Here is a 15,963-nt window from a genome sequence, read left to right on the forward strand (position 1 = left end):
CCAGGGGGACCCTGCTCACCTTTCTCTTGAACTTCTGGCTTTGGCAGAATGCTTAAGGGAAGAGTAAAATGAAAATAGAAAACTACAAAAAGGAATAATCTCTTTCTACCAGAAAGTATTTCCTAGCTGAGGCGTAAGAATAGAGAGTTAAGAATTAAGACAATTTGCAAGTAATTGTCTTGCAAATTAAGAACTATCTGAAGTACAGTTGTTTCATGAATATTACCATTTAACAAAATACTCACAATTGAAATTGTTTCAAATTTTGCTAGTACATCTCTTATCATAGTTGGTAGCAGTTTTAAAAATAGGACAGAATTGCAGGACTGAGTTCCAGGGAATCTTCTTGGATACAAAAACTAAAATGAGTCTCTCAAACATGTATATTTCAGGGTTTTTAGATACATGAAAGAAAGAAGTAAAGAAGAAAGGAAATAAATTGCTCATAAGAAGTCATTTCAAAATGCTTTTTTAAAAGAAGGCAAACTGAAAGTGGTTCACATGGTGAGTCAGAAAAACAAGTCCATTTAAAATTTCTATCCAAATACAAATTGCAATTTTTTCTTTGAGCTAGTTCTTTTATTTCTTATCACAAATATACAGTGAATTTTTAATCGGAAAACAACTTTGTGCTGTGGACACATTTTTGTATAGCTGAATACAGAATCAATGAATCAATGCCATGTGTTTCAAAAATGAAGACTGTGTTATCACTGATGAAAAACAAGCAAACAGGTTCTGTATCTTTGTAAAGAGTTAGCATTCATCCCCCTGCTGGGGGTGGGGGGTGAGTTTTGAGCACGGCAGCAGTGAGAATCTTATCTCAACTTGCCATTTGCTGCATATCTCCCACTGGCATCCCATACAAATTTGCAAACTATTTTCATCAGGTACAAGCCCACTCTTTACAACTTAGCAGCAAAGTGATGAGGTCTAGTGCGGGGTTATCTACTATTCAGTGTTTGTTCTGATTCCACAGTTTTTTTTCACAAAATTTCAACTGTCCAAGGCAGCATTAGCTTCCAAGAACCAGTTCTTATGTTTACTTCAATATTATTGATTTGGTCATACGTCATCAACGGAGGATGGTAGAATTCCTCAAATAAAATCCCCCAGCTAGGTTGGTTGTTGGTACAAAATGTGGAACCTCTGGTGGATGCTTCACCAAAAACAGAGTCCTTAAAAAGGGAGCTTGCTTTCCATAAGGTTAAGGAAAAAAGGGAGACATAATCCCTACTTGAAGCATAAAGTAAAGCCACCACATACTTAAGGAGCAAAGATTGAAGAAAGTAGAGGTGAAAAGAAAAAGAAAATAGTAGTACGCTAGTAGAATTCTGATGTGACAACTGTGGGCAAGTCCATTACTCCAGAATTGTACTGTTCCCACTTGAAAAACATCATCTAAGAATTGCCCCAATGAATGGATGCTTCTACTTGTCCATTAATTTCAGAGATTGACAAGGAATTGATTGAAAGAAAAATGTATGTGATGATTTTGTTCACAACACTCAACAGAACTCTTCCCCAAATGGATGCAGCTGTTTTAATCCATTAGAGCTAAATACAGGGTTTGAAGTAGAAAGAGATTTGGTGTGAAATTTTTCAAAAGAAATGAGAACACAATCCTTTCACCTACAATCTCTGACTCATCTAAGACCACAAAGGAAATTAATAGCAGACACTTCCGAGAGTGGGCTGGGAAGAAGCCTAGGAAAAATGATCTTGAAATATTCATGCTAAATCTTTAGGCTTTTTGAAGGCTTCAAAGGGTAAAGATTCTCTTATTCTATTGAATAATTGAATTCCAAAGAGCAAAGTTCAATATATTATCATTAACTTCCATTATAAAATTAGAGATTTGATGCCACAGAAATACTCCTCAATTAACTTAAGTTTTGTGATAGTCAACCCCATGGTGCAATGGACACTGAAGTCCATTAGTGGGATTAAGCCTATAACAAATACAGCAGTTACGTATTATTAGTGTCTTAGCTTTGGCTTCCCTCCAAAACAGTACCTTAGACAAGGATGTGAGTGCAGGAAGTTTATTTGGGAGGTGATCCCAGAAGCAGAAAAGAGGAGTGTGGGCAATGAGATAGGGAAGGAAGAATTATTAATAAAGGATACAGAAATGAGTTTGTTACTACTTTGCCTTGAGCGGTGGCTCAGTCCTGCTGGGGGCGCCCTGAGGAACTGTGCCTCGGAACTGTTCTCCTGGGGTATGAAGAGGCTGTGTGTTTACGCAGAAACCACCTCTACCATTCCACTGGTTGAGGGCTGTCCCTTGATGATGATAACTCCCCTGTATTCTATGTTGCCCCTGCCCACTGAGTGGTCTTCCAAATTCTCTGCCATCTACACCTGCAATGAACTGTTGGCACTATGCAATGAACTGTTCGTGACAGTTGCTCTAAAGTCTAGTGTCCATAATGCATATAAAATATCTGACAGAGGACCTGGCAGGTAGTCAGCACTCAACGGAAATGAACTGTTTTCATTTTCCTAAGTAAATATTTCTACACATCTTTTTTATTGCCAACCATGCTCACCAAACCAAGGAAATATATCCAATTTCTGTCAGTCTTTTCACTGAATTTTCACTTAAGACTATTCTTTTCCTCTTCTCACTTCAGTTGGCATTTGAAATAGCCAATTGGTGAGTTATGAAATTCCCTCGTAGTTGTTGGGTTCATGGAATCAGAAAACACCAGGACAGGACGGGACCTCCCAGTTCACCCCATCCGACTGCCTGTGCCATGCCTCTCAGCAGACGCAATTTTGTTTCTTAACTAAAAGCCACCTGTTGGCCTTAAACAACTGAGACTGATTTGTGTGAGAGCCATTTCTTCACTTTGCTGTTATCACTACTCAGACAAACAGCTAAAATCCAGACAGGGCAGGAAAACGCAGTTCGAAAAAGCTAAAAATGTTCCTCCAAAAAGTAGTCAATAGAAAGGATGCTCATTTTAATAACGAATTATCCTTGAGGTATTACATTGACATTTTCTCTAAGTTTGCTCAGAAATGGTAGACATTGCTATTTCTGTCCCAGTAGGAGTCCGGATGGTGAAACCAGTTTTGAGAAGACAGGGTTTTCACAGTCTTGGGCACACTATTTGTCTTCAGTGGCTCCCTCACACAGCAATTACTCTGCCAGCTCAGCCTTCTTCCATTGCCTTCTAAACATAACACCTCTACAGGCTTACTTAGAAGTCTATCAGCCACTCTTCCATGCAAAGGCTCTGCTCCCACTAAAAACATGCCATGTGCTGAGTCTCTTTGACAAGCTGTAATTATCAACTACTCGTGGTACAAACAGAAATAGACACAAGACCGGTGTGTGCTTAAGGTTTCCAGAGCGTATTCAATTGGGGTAAAAATACCTGGATGGGCCAAAAGAAAAACACAAACACTGTGAGGTTTCTTCCCTAGCTCAATACATTTTTCATTCTGGTCAATAAAGGAAATCCCTTTTAAAAGGGATTGGGTCCAAGGTAGTAAGCGCCTATCGCCAAAAGCAGTTTCTTGAAGAAATCTGCAAAGCTGGTGACTCAGAAGCCATTGTGTGTGACCCAAAGGTTTGGCTGGCAAAATCATCCACAGGAAAACATGGGTGGGACTGTCACCCCTAGAAGGCATAACACGTCTCAGGGCCACTGCCAAAGGGCTGGTGGGAAAGGAGGCCACATGAACACAAACAAAGTTTGCAGCCATTTTCCTGCTATTCTGTCCAACATACACATAGAGTCCAAAGTCGTAGAGTTCCCAAAGTGAAATTAAAGGTCACCTTGTCACACGTTCCCTTTGTCCTGCCCCTCTCCCACTCCAGCCCTTATTGCAGGAGTTCCTATTAAAATATATTCCACATAGGAATTACCCAGCTTGGTTTACACGTGAGTCAAAAAGACTTGCTTGTTAGTCTGTTTCCTTGTTGGGCATCTAGAAACTAGAAAGGTATTTCTGATATTGGGCAAAATTACATTTCCATGTAATTTCTACTGAGTGTCTCCTTCTGACTTCCTAGGGCAATCCCCTTTCATACTGAATAATCGTTCACATTTCTCAAGAAGCCACCTTTTCTACCATAAAAGAAACTCCAATTTCCTGGACTCACATAACTTGGTTTCCAGACCAGTCACACCCTAGTGATGATTACTAGATTTCCAGGTGTTATTTGCAGAATATTTGGAATGTGGTGGGCACAGCTTTATGTACATCCTCTCAATGAACACTCCCAAGGTCTTAGGATCCTCACGGGGAGACAAGGAATATGAGGTGTGCAACTGTCCCAAATTTCACAACTAGTAAGTGAAGGAACTGACAGTCAAACCAAGGCCACAAGAATCCTGTGCTCAAAACCTGTGCTTGGAACCATTTGCCAGCCAGTGCCCCTGTTCCTTTACCTGTTCATGGGAGTGCCGCAGACTGGAAGCACGTCTCAAGATGTGGTCTGACTGATGCAGAGGGTGGTTGGCCTTTGACTTCTTTTAATGATGTCTAGAACATAATGAATATTTCTAAACAGCCAATTCACAATGTTACCTCATACTGAATTTACGACCAAAGCAAATCACTTGGTGTGACATTCAGTGTATATTGACATTCATAATGCATATTGTTAATTTGTGTGAAATTTCAACAAAATTCCAATTCTACACTTCCATGCTTCCAGGTCATTGAGACCTCTTTGAATCTCCATGCTATTACTCTATCTCCCAATTATGCATCAAATAAAAGTTGAAAATAACGTCTCCCATGATGGCTCATAGAATTTCTTAATGAAAATAATTGATCAGAAGAAGAGGAAGGATATAAGTGAGATATAATCCAGCACAAACACCCATTCATTGGGGATGACTGTAAAGAGATACAATAACCCACATGCAGACTCCTAACACTCACCTTGTTCTCTCCTAAGTGTTCCAAATCCAGAGACTTAAAAATCCCATATCAGTCAAGATCCCAGCCCTCTGTCTTCCCAAAGGCATTTAGCCAGAATATATGTCAAGTAAAGAGACTTTAATGAAGGTATAGAACTCAAAGTTTATGCAAGTTAGGAGAACCAAGAAGGAAAGCTGGTGCATGCAGGATTAGCTACTGTGGGCAGCTGTCATCACCCTTGAGCCTGAAGAGATGGGGTGAAGGGGACGTAGAGGTGGGATGGGAATAGAATGACTGTATGTGGTAAGAGCCGGGGCCATAGAAGAGAGACTGCCTCTTGGGAGCCGTAGTTGAGGAGATATTCAGCTACTGCCAGAAATGCGGTGCTGAAAGAGAAGGGAGTGGGGGATAAATACCCCACATCTCTCTCCCCTTGCCCTCCAATAGCCTGACTGTGTCTCCCACTGGCCAAACTCAAACTGCCCATGAGAATCTCCTTCCCAGGGCAAGGAGCAGATAAGACAATGGTGGAGATGTGACTGCGGAGGTGGGGGTGGACGGGGAGGCAGCAAATAGAAGAAAATAAACATATATCCTTTCTCCAGTTTCGCTAACGGTCAATAAGCTTTCTTGCCAATTCCTTTTTCATATGGGTGAAAGTTATTTTGAAATTGATATGGAATAGTGTACTTTTCAATTACTGTGTAAAAATCAGGGGCTTCATCCCATCAAGATGGAGGAACTGGCCTCTTCAACACCAAGCAATAACTTTTGTGAAAAAAATATAGTCCAAGGCCAGGACCCACAGTCAAGTGCCATTTGTATTATACTTCACAATATACTTTTTAAATCAAAATCTCAGCGCAATTTTTTTCTACTCTCCAGAAAACTGGGCTTTACAGAGTCTGTCTGAGTTGTACTATTTATTGCTCAAGAAAATAAAGATGACTCAGTAGATATTCCATAATTAAATGGTATTATCCCAGGGTGCTTGGTTTTTATGTTTGGCTGTTTTACTGGTTTTTCGAAAGCATGGCAAAAGCACTTCAATCTCCTGTGTTTCACCAATAAAACCAAGAAGAACTAAATACATACTATTGTAAATCTTGACAAGTGATGGCAAAAAAGATCCATCTGAATTACTTGCAAAAGAAGATAATTTGATTTGGGGCTTTCACTAAACTTTCAATGTAGATTTTCATTGAACTGGGCTTTAAATTTTTTTAAAAAATCAGGAAAATTCTTAGAAAATAAAGAGGTAAAATGAAGTACTTAAAACATATACAGATGTTTTAGAAAACTCTCAAAATAAAAATAAGAGAAAAGATGACAATCATTAAACCTTATCTTGTACACACACACACACACACAAAGAGAATGTGATTTTATTTCTACAAATATTCTGGATTCAGGTATATTCAGTGTGCCTTTTCCTATTTTCTTTTATGTGAAATCAGGACTAGAACAAAGTGTATTTCTTGAAACCAAATCCTTATCCTTTCCATATTTATTTATCTTGATTCAAAGCTTATTTATATTAATTATGTAACAGGTCCAGGTACAGTGCCTTACTATCGTCACTCAGTTAATCCTCCTGTATTGATATTTAAACTGGTTTAAGGAAGTTCATCAATACAAAGAGCTTCATAGTTGAGCAAGCCAAGCGGAATGGCTGTCCTTCCTAAACACAGTTTGAGGCTCCTATCCTCCTCGTCCCTCACCTCCTTGTAGGAATTCTTCTGCTGGAAGCGTGAATAAATTCAGAAATATCTTCTGTCCTGGTCTGTCATTGCTCAAGCTTCATATCTGCCTGGTTCAGCAGTAAGCAAACATGGTTTCATTAAGTTTCTGGTGTTGATGCAAAACCATCTGTATTTAGATAAATATTAAGTCATTCAGCAAACTTCCAGAATAAGTATTTATTATTTCCTATTGGCACCAGTTGGAATTAGACTGATCAAATTTCTTATCTGTGATCAGATTACCTTGCAACCATTACACTGCAAGGTATCAAAAGCCTTGGCTGGAAAACCCATTCAAAGCAATTCATTCTTTCAGCAAATCACTCTACCCTTCAGAAATGTCTGTCATATTCAAGAAACCTATGGTCTTTATTATCAGGTTCTTCTGTAAGTATCCTATTATGGTCTATCAGTTTGAAATGGATACTTTCTCATCCATGTAATTCTTGATTATTTTTTATTAAAGAGAATCACATGGGTAAAATCGTCACTCAAATTCTGTAGTTAACCACGCTTGATGTCAATGAAGAAATGGTGATACTGCTTTGACGGGAATATCAGTATCATAGTTAGAAACAGTGATTTACTTTTAATTGTATCCAGTAATAATCATTGGAACATTGTGAAGAAATGTAGCTACTTATTTGCACGGACGTAACCAGATTTCTTCTGATGCTGTCTTTGGAAAAGATTACTCTGTCGAATGACAGCAGTAATCTCATTTGTTCTGCTTCAAGTCCCTCTACTGTAAGATAGACTGGGTTAATTTCTTAGCTATGTGTTAGCTGTAATATACAAACTTTCCAGATATATGGAAACATGAGTGAGCCCCCAAGAGACAAGTGTTTTACTGGTTAAAAGGTATCAGATGGAATAACATATAGCAATCAATTCCTATAGCAATCATTTCCTGCAGCAACTCCAGGAAACATAAGGAATCTCTGGAGATCCCTCTGCTCTGAGTTTCCTGTCTCCTTTCAATGTTCTAGCCATAACTGTTAAGCAGTTTTCTTAGACAATAAAAATGTGAATTAAAAAAGTCCCAAGATTTATGAAGAATGAAAACAGAACACTAAAAATAATACATCCTTATTAATCATCACCCCTACCGATATTAGCTATGAGGTTCTCAAGTATTTAAGACTTTTTTTGCCAGCAGAATATTGGCCATCATTAAAATGATTTTCTAGCCTTAGGGATATGTTTTCCAGCCACTGATTGATTGCTGGCTTTCAAGCTACAAGGCATTCTGTCCAAACAAAACTAGTTTAAATCATCCCATTTCATGGTGTCTTTGATGTGATCAGTTTACATTTCAAATGTTCTAATGAGAGAAGCTCTGCATATGTGAAATTTTATTATTTAGGATTCTTATCATTTCTTTAGCACAGCAGTCTTTGAAACTAACATAATCTATTATAGGAATCACTTTCGTACACTTACCAAGAAAATATATATGCACCCACATATAAGCTTGCAAAATCTCTAAGATATTGTTAATTTAAATAAAATAGAAAGTAAATGTTATAATAGCTTCAAGAGGACAAGGGATGATTTAGTCAGAGGAAAGTTTTAAAAATTTAAGAACTCTAGTACATGATAAGTGGAGTCTTCTGTGCCTGTATAAAGGCCAATAATCCAGGGAAAAAAGAAGAAAGAAAAAAATCTACCTGCCAAAAGAAGGAGGAAAAGGTTTAAATCAAATATAAGGCAGAATTTAGAAAATGCAGTAGAAAAAAGATATTAGAAAAGATCCAAGTTTTATTTACAGATCTGCTCTCCACATATCATCTGTCTAAATATCTAAATGTCATAAATCTAAATATCCAAATGCCATACAACTTCAAGGAGTAATAAATGTCTGTTTGGGATGTGGTCTGAATAGCATGAGCCATAGAAGCTTTCCCCAAAAAACTGACAGAAAATTCAGCTCCCCTGGTTAAGTATCTGAGTACTGCTGTAGCAGATTTTCTTATAAAGTAGTAGCAGTTTATGCTACTTGTATTTATGGATTTGGGGGAAAAATACACTCTGTCATCTCTTGGAGGCTTTAAAGAAGTGGTTTCTGTTTTAGGTACTGTTTGGAAAGAGCCAATCAGAGAATTCCTAAGTTGTAAAGACACACCAGTGTGCTAGTGCCCACTAGATACCTCGAAGCTTGGCATCTTTACCGCAACTGCCTCAGCCACTGACCCTGAACCCTGTGGATGGAACAGACAGAGGGAGTTGGCACACTGCTGTTGATGGTTAAGTCATTTGCTTGGTCTTACCAAAATATTTACTGAATGCCCGCTCTATGCAAAGCACTGGGGAGACAAAGGGAGTTTAAGAGAACCTTACAGGCTGTCAAGAGACGCTCAAAAATAACTGCAGAGAGGGGGCTTGGGAGGAGATGCCCTTATGAGAGCGTGCTCTGACCCTCCTTTCTTCCCAATTTTCCTTCTGCAGTGACGTCAACAACTGAAGAGCAAACAGGCAACGCCTGAAGGGCACGGGCAAGGCCAGGAGTTCTCCAAGTTGCCACAGAAGAGCAGTGGGCATGGTTTCCTTCATCATGGGGCCAGGTGAGACAGCCAGTGGCCGATGATTAAGGAGATGCTCTCTTTGTGGTTTGGTGTGAGGGCTGACAATTCTGTGGCTGTGTTGAAAAGTGGGGGTGATGAGCTGGGTACCAATGATCCTCTGGGAAGGGATTACACCTGTCTGACTGATGGAGGGAAGCCAGAGAGAGGCAGCCCTCACAGCACCTGGCCAGGGGCAGTACGAATTGATTCCTGAAGCAGTCTAGACCTTATGGCAAGAGATAAAGGCTTGCATTCAGAGATGCCGGAGGACCTCATTTCACGTTGGTTTGCGCCATTTGTATGTTAGGGATAACATATTCCATTTCTTTCTATGTACCTTACGTTTCCTTTCAACCTGTACTTGTCTTTTACCTTTGCCAACTGCATCTTTGGCCAGTCAGACATTTAACAGTACTCAGCAGACAACCTTCCTACATTTTCCTTTCTGGCTCCTGGGTTTTGTATCGTGTCTGCAAATGTCTTCTCCCCCTCTACAGTTATAAAAAGTATTTTTTGCCTGTCCTAGTAATTTTGGATTTCCCTCAATCTTTTAGCAATTTATTCCACCTGCAACGTATTTGTTTATACAGTGTAAGGCAGGGTGCCAAAATCAGTTTCACTGCATATGTCTGTCCATTGTCTCAGTACCCTTATAGAAGATGTCATTTCCCGATTAATCAGAAAAGTCACTTGTACTGGATGCTTAAATTACCAGCAGTAAACATACTTGAAATTATGTGGAAACATATAAAATAAATATAAAATACACAAATTAAAAATAAAATGTATAATATAAAGATATAAAACATATAGAATAAAACAATTGTAAAAATAAATATATGGAATTAAATATATTTATAAATATATAAACTACATAAAATTATTCATGTAGATTTATTTATGTTTGAGGGAGTGACATCTCATCATGGCATAGTCTATAAAGAGGTGCATTCTCAGTATCACTTACTGGAAATTTCTTTTCCTCCAGCTGTCAATTCTCTAAGACGCAGCAATGTGTAGATGACCTACTAAGTTTTCAAACATTTTTCTAATTACTAATTAGTATACAATTGGCAATTTTCCTGAATATTTCCTTGATCACTGTCTTGAGAGTGCCCAGAGACCCAGTGGTATTTTCACATCAAATAGGATATTTTTTTCTTTGTTATTCTTGTGGACACCGCCACTGATAACATATGCACATTTTTATCAGTCATCTTGGCTCAGAAATGTTCACGATAATACAAAGTCCTGGTATAAACACACACCACATCAGGGAGGAGAAATTGATGTGACTACAGTAGGCTGCACTCTACTGTACTGTATGTCTGGTTATCAGAGAAATAGTATTAACTGCATTGCTGAAGACTGTAAGATTCTGTTCATGTGTCTGTGTATAGCTTATTAAAATCATTTCTAAAACAACAGCTTTATAATGAAACAGCGTTTCATGCAGTCATTCTAAATGAGCTATGCCTACTTGAACAGCTTCTAATCTCTTCTATCCCACCGATCTGGTGTTTTTTTCCTGTACTAGTAGGTGATATTTTAGTAAATAGGTGCTTTTAAAATGTGCTTTCTTTTAGCCCCAACTCTTTCTAATCTTCAGATGATTCTAAATTTGTTTCTCAACTTCCACCCTCCTGGAAAAATTTTCCCTTTTTGGAGGTCTTTTCCGTAAAGGAAATTTTTCATACATCTCCCTTTATTCGAAAACAGAACTCTAGTCCACATGGTTTTTATGAAACAATTTTGCTCCTGGCTGTAGGGAAGGGCATGAATTCCAGGCTTGGCCACCAGAAATTTTACATTACATTCCAATTGAACGTAGCTCAGTTCAATTGGAATTTTACATTCGGGGTGCATCTTACGCCATGGAATCAAGGAATGTGACTACATGACAAGGTCCCTGCTCGATGTACTTCATTAGAACATGAATATGTCTAGTTGTCTGTACATGAGAGGTGGGACAGTTTAGTGAAAAGGGTGCACATTTTGGAGTCCCAAGAACATGTATCCATGTCAGCTGGAACATGCCTTCCACTAAGCAGGTCTGCCTTGGGAAATCTCAGTTTCATTACCCATGGAGTGGGGGAAACTATCCCTCCACTTCTGCAGTATTAGTGTAAGACAGTGTAGAAGATGGACATACTGGTTTAGGGCATGCGCTCTCGAACCAGCAGACTCTCTCTCTCTCTCTCTCTCCGTTTGGCTTTTACCAGTTGCCTGACCACAGACAAAGCATCTAACCTCTCTAGACCCAATGTTCACTTTTGTTTCATAACATTAATAATTGTTCCTGGTTCATGGTATTGTTGAAATGTCCACTACAGTACTTAGCATATAGATATGAATTGCTCAATAAATGTTAGTTCTAACATTTTAACATAGGTAAAATGCCTGGCATAGTTATTTATTGAAGAAATATTAATTGAGCATCTAATCTGTTCCAGGCACTGTCTTTGGAGTAGAAATAAAGCAGTGAATAAGAAAGAAATTCCCACCCGACTAATCTCACGTGTTCATATGGACAGAAGATATTATTTTTATCTTATAATTGTGTCTTCTGCTACATGTTAAACCATTAAAGATTGAAACCAGATCTTGCTTATCTGTAAAACCTTAGTGTCTAGTGTTTTGAACACATGTGGGCATTCATCCAATGAATATGAGTTTATATGAGTTATATGAATGAAAGAATACAAAATAGCAAAATAGAGACCATGCTTTCAAAAATGTTTCAATTTCAGAAAGAAGTGCAGATACTAACTGGAATGAATATAGGAATTAAACAATTGTCAACTCACTTCCTGTCTTATTCTAAAAAAAAGGTGTACCCACTTTTTAGAATGTGTGTGCTTCTTAGCTTATGAATAGAAAATCAAATTCAGAAGAAGGGGAAAGAAATAAACATATTAGTCACAGAAACGAATAGTCACTGTGATTGAAAATCATCTTGTAATTTTCTGGTAATAAGGGCAAAACCAAAAATATGATGGGTTGATTAATCCATATTTTTCAATGGAAGGAAATGTACCATTCTTCCAGAGGAACAGCTCATCCCCTGGTGCTACCCGCAACTATTCTAGATGTCGTACTGCTAGAATTAAACACGTTCAGCATCGATGAACAGACTTTCTGTCACACCACTTCCCGGGGCAATTAGCAGTGGAACATTATCAGATGGATTCAACCACTATCACCTGACAAAACTCATCGGTTATGATGATGCAAATGATGATAGTATATCCATCACTTACTGAACACTCCCTTGGTGCCGGCTCCTCTTGTATGCAACAGTCCTTTGAGGCTGTGGATTTACAGCACAGGAAATGAGGCACAGGTGATTAGGGAACTCGCCAAAGGTCACACAGATAGAATATGACCCCAGCAATGTCACTTCACAGCTGAAGCTTGGCTTTGCAATTCACAGGTTTCCCCGCTTTGGGGAAAGCATGGCTAAAAATGGCTCCCACGTTGCAAATCAAAATCATCATGTTCTCTCCAAACTTAAGACCTCCATTAACAATTTCCCAGGAATTTTCCTAGAATCCATTCTTGCTCTACAATTATTAGAAAGTTTTATTTTCCTTCACAGTTGTTAGAAAGTTTACAGTTAAAATGTTAGTTATTAGAAAGTTAAATTCCCAGACGTTTACAATTACACACCTGATTCAGAGGTCTGAGGTTTTCTCTCTTGCCCAACTAACACGTGTCAAAACAGGACAGGATGCTGCAAGGAATGTGCTTCCTGTTGTAACTGTCCTCCAGAAAGCTAACTGGGTTAATAAAGCATCCTGGGTCTAATCAGGAGTTTGGTTAACCTCAGCTGACTATGCCCAGGATGCCAAATCCACTCACTGGGAGACTGGTTCTAGCCAGGACTGGTGCAAGGACCCCACGTGTGATAAGAAAAGCCTACAGATGGCATAGGCAGACGGGGTCCCATGACCTGCCCCTATGGGGATCCCCAGGAGAAATTGGCCAGGAATGGTGGGTTCAGTACTCAGTTTAACTCAGGACAAGGAATATTTTCCATTTCAACTGGATTTCTGCACCCCCGAGCTGTGAATTTAGCCAGCTGAGCAGTATCTCCCCTCCTTGTTCTGCTGGTAACGAGGCTCCATTGATCAAAGGTTTAATGTTGGCAGCTTCTAATGCCACTTCTAGGTTCCTATCTATTTGATCATGTGCTAAAGAATTTCTTAGCAAAGAAACAAACATGGAATTGAAAGAAAATAGGATTAAAAAAAGACTGCCACAAACCACAACATGTAATCATCCGGAAAGCAGTGAGAGTCACTTCTGAATTTTAGCATGTGCTCTGGATGAACTGTGCCCCTCCCCCAAATGCATACGCTGAAGCCCTCACCCACTTTGTGACTATATATAGGGAAGTAATTAAAATCAAATGATTACAGTGCAGTCCCAATATGATAAGATCAGTGGCCTTATAAGAAGAGACATCAGAGAAATCTCTCTTTCTCTCTGCCTCTCTTTCTTGGTGCATACAAAGGAGAGGTCACATGTGCACACAGGGAGATGGTGGCTGTCTCTGAGTCAAAAGAAGGAGCCTCAAAATGAGACTTCCCTTACTGGCACCTTGAATTTGGACTTCCTAACCTCCAGAATATGAGAGATAAATTCCTGCTATTGAAGCCACCCATTCTCTGGTATTTCGTTACAGCAACCTGAGCAGACTGAGCACAGCATCGAAGCCCTTTCAAATCAAATTTTTAAATTAAATTTCAACTAATATTTTGTTCTTCCCAAGACCCTCACATGAAAACCTCAACCCCAAAGTAATCCTTGCTAACACTAAATTCTCTGGAGAACTTGACATCATTGTGTAGACTGTGTCTACACGTACAGAAACCCAGACAGGGGACCATCGGAATGAGCCCCCAACACTGTGCTGACCAAACACAGGTACACAAGCCCCCATGACTTGGAAACGTGGGGATCCTAAAACCTCTGAAAACCACACATCTGGCCATGAGTTTGCAGTAAACTCATCTTGTGGCGAAACTTATTGAGAAAGGATGTGAAGCAGTTTATGGTTATTTAAAAGTCACATGTGGGTTCATGGTATTTGTTGCATTTTGTTGGAAAGAATTCTCTTCCTTCTCCACACTCTCCTTCTGCTCTTCCTCTGTCTCTGTGTCTTTTTCAAAAAGCAAAAAAGAGTGATGTTTCCATTCAGGGAACCATTCTTCGGGTAGAACTTAGTTTTTCAGATCATGACCGTAATCCGGGCTTCGTGTCTACCAGCCTCCTGATAACAATCTTAGAGGTTCTGTTGATTCACATAAAGAATTTCAGCACTGGGAAGAGTGCTGGAATCTGAGTAGCTTTTTGAATTCTTTGGTTTTCTTTTCCACCTCATTTGGAGCTTGGCATTCATTAAATAAGAAAACAAGTTTGTTAACATATAATATGACATTAATACACATTAAATCAAGATACAATTATATAGTAATACATTATATGTAATAATAACATATCAATTCTTTTTATATTTTAAACCAATAAACATAAACAATGGGAAACAATGGGGAAAGATTTTTTCTCTCTAATTTCCACTTTCTCATCTCTCTTTGGATGAAAAATAAAAATTGAAATTTCCATCCTCAGCATCACTACAGTTCTATTAGCTTAGTCTTTGGAAAGAAACTCTCAAGTCAGAACCAGTCTGAGTCCGAACATCCTTGATGCCCTAATTCTCTCAGCTGGATTCATTACACATGCACCTGCAACCTGCATTCTCAGCCCAGCTTCGGGCCATCCTAGTCCCAGCGGGGTCCAGGCAGGGTGATGCTGAGACTAGTGGTCCACAGCTGCACCAGCTCAGCCTGCTCCAACCAGGTACCTGGGTTTCCCAAGAAGGATAATCTCAGCATTAAACCTGACCTGGGAGAACCTCCTTCCTGTACTCCTCTGCTGCTAAACAAGCCTGGCTTCCCCATCACCTGCAGCTTCTCTCCGGCAACCCAAGCCTTTGCTGATCACCTCTGCCCTCTCAACTTACGTAGAGGTTCTTCCATTTTGAACTCAGCTTTGCTCTCTTGCAAGTGTAACTCAAATGCATGGCAGGCTTTTCTATCTTTCCCGTGGACTTGCCTTCAGATTCACACGTTCACCTGCCCAACCACAAAGTAAATAACCCTCGGCTTTAATCCAGGGTTCAGACTCTCAGCCTTCCTCCTGCGTGTACCTGGGATGTACTGCTTCCAGCTTCCCAATCTGACCTGCTCTTCTGTTGCCCAACCTGGAACTCAAACAAACAAGATGCATCTAGTGTGGCTAATGCAGATCTGTGCTCGAATTCAGGCTCTGACACTTAACAGGCAACAGGGAAGACTCACGTTAACTTATGTTTTTAAGCCACTGAAGTTAATTCACCTTTTTAAGCCACTGCAGGTTCATCTATAAACACAGTAAAACATAACGCCTATTTCAGAGGATGAAAGGATTAAAACGTCTCTGTAGGATAGATCCTCAAATTTTTTTAGCATTCTTCCTTTTTTTTACCATGAAGAGCTTCATTTAAAAATCTTCCTAACAGAAATGCATTGGCGTTTATCAGAGGTTTTGCATTTTTCTGATCATGCCCCTCAGTCAAAACGCACCTTACATCATCACTACGTACGAGTATACAGGTAACTGAAACATACATAAACCAGGACCTAACCTTATTAGCTGGGATGCACCCTGGCTGTTTTCCATCGTACTGTACTTGACTCTATTACATTCTATTCCAGTTTTTAAAAGTTGTT

General features: G+C 39.3%; 1 protein-coding gene across 8 annotated transcripts in view; it reads right to left on the reverse strand.

Annotated features, from left to right (window-relative positions):
- PLCB1 (phospholipase C beta 1) overlaps window positions 1-15,963 on the reverse strand; it is a 648,142-nt gene that overhangs the window by 373,570 nt on the left and 258,609 nt on the right. The gene's annotated exons all lie outside the window — the stretch shown is intronic.

The sequence above is a fragment of the Camelus bactrianus genome, chromosome 19 (assembly GCF_048773025.1).
Source record: "Camelus bactrianus isolate YW-2024 breed Bactrian camel chromosome 19, ASM4877302v1, whole genome shotgun sequence".
Taxonomy (NCBI): domain Eukaryota; kingdom Metazoa; phylum Chordata; class Mammalia; order Artiodactyla; family Camelidae; genus Camelus; species Camelus bactrianus.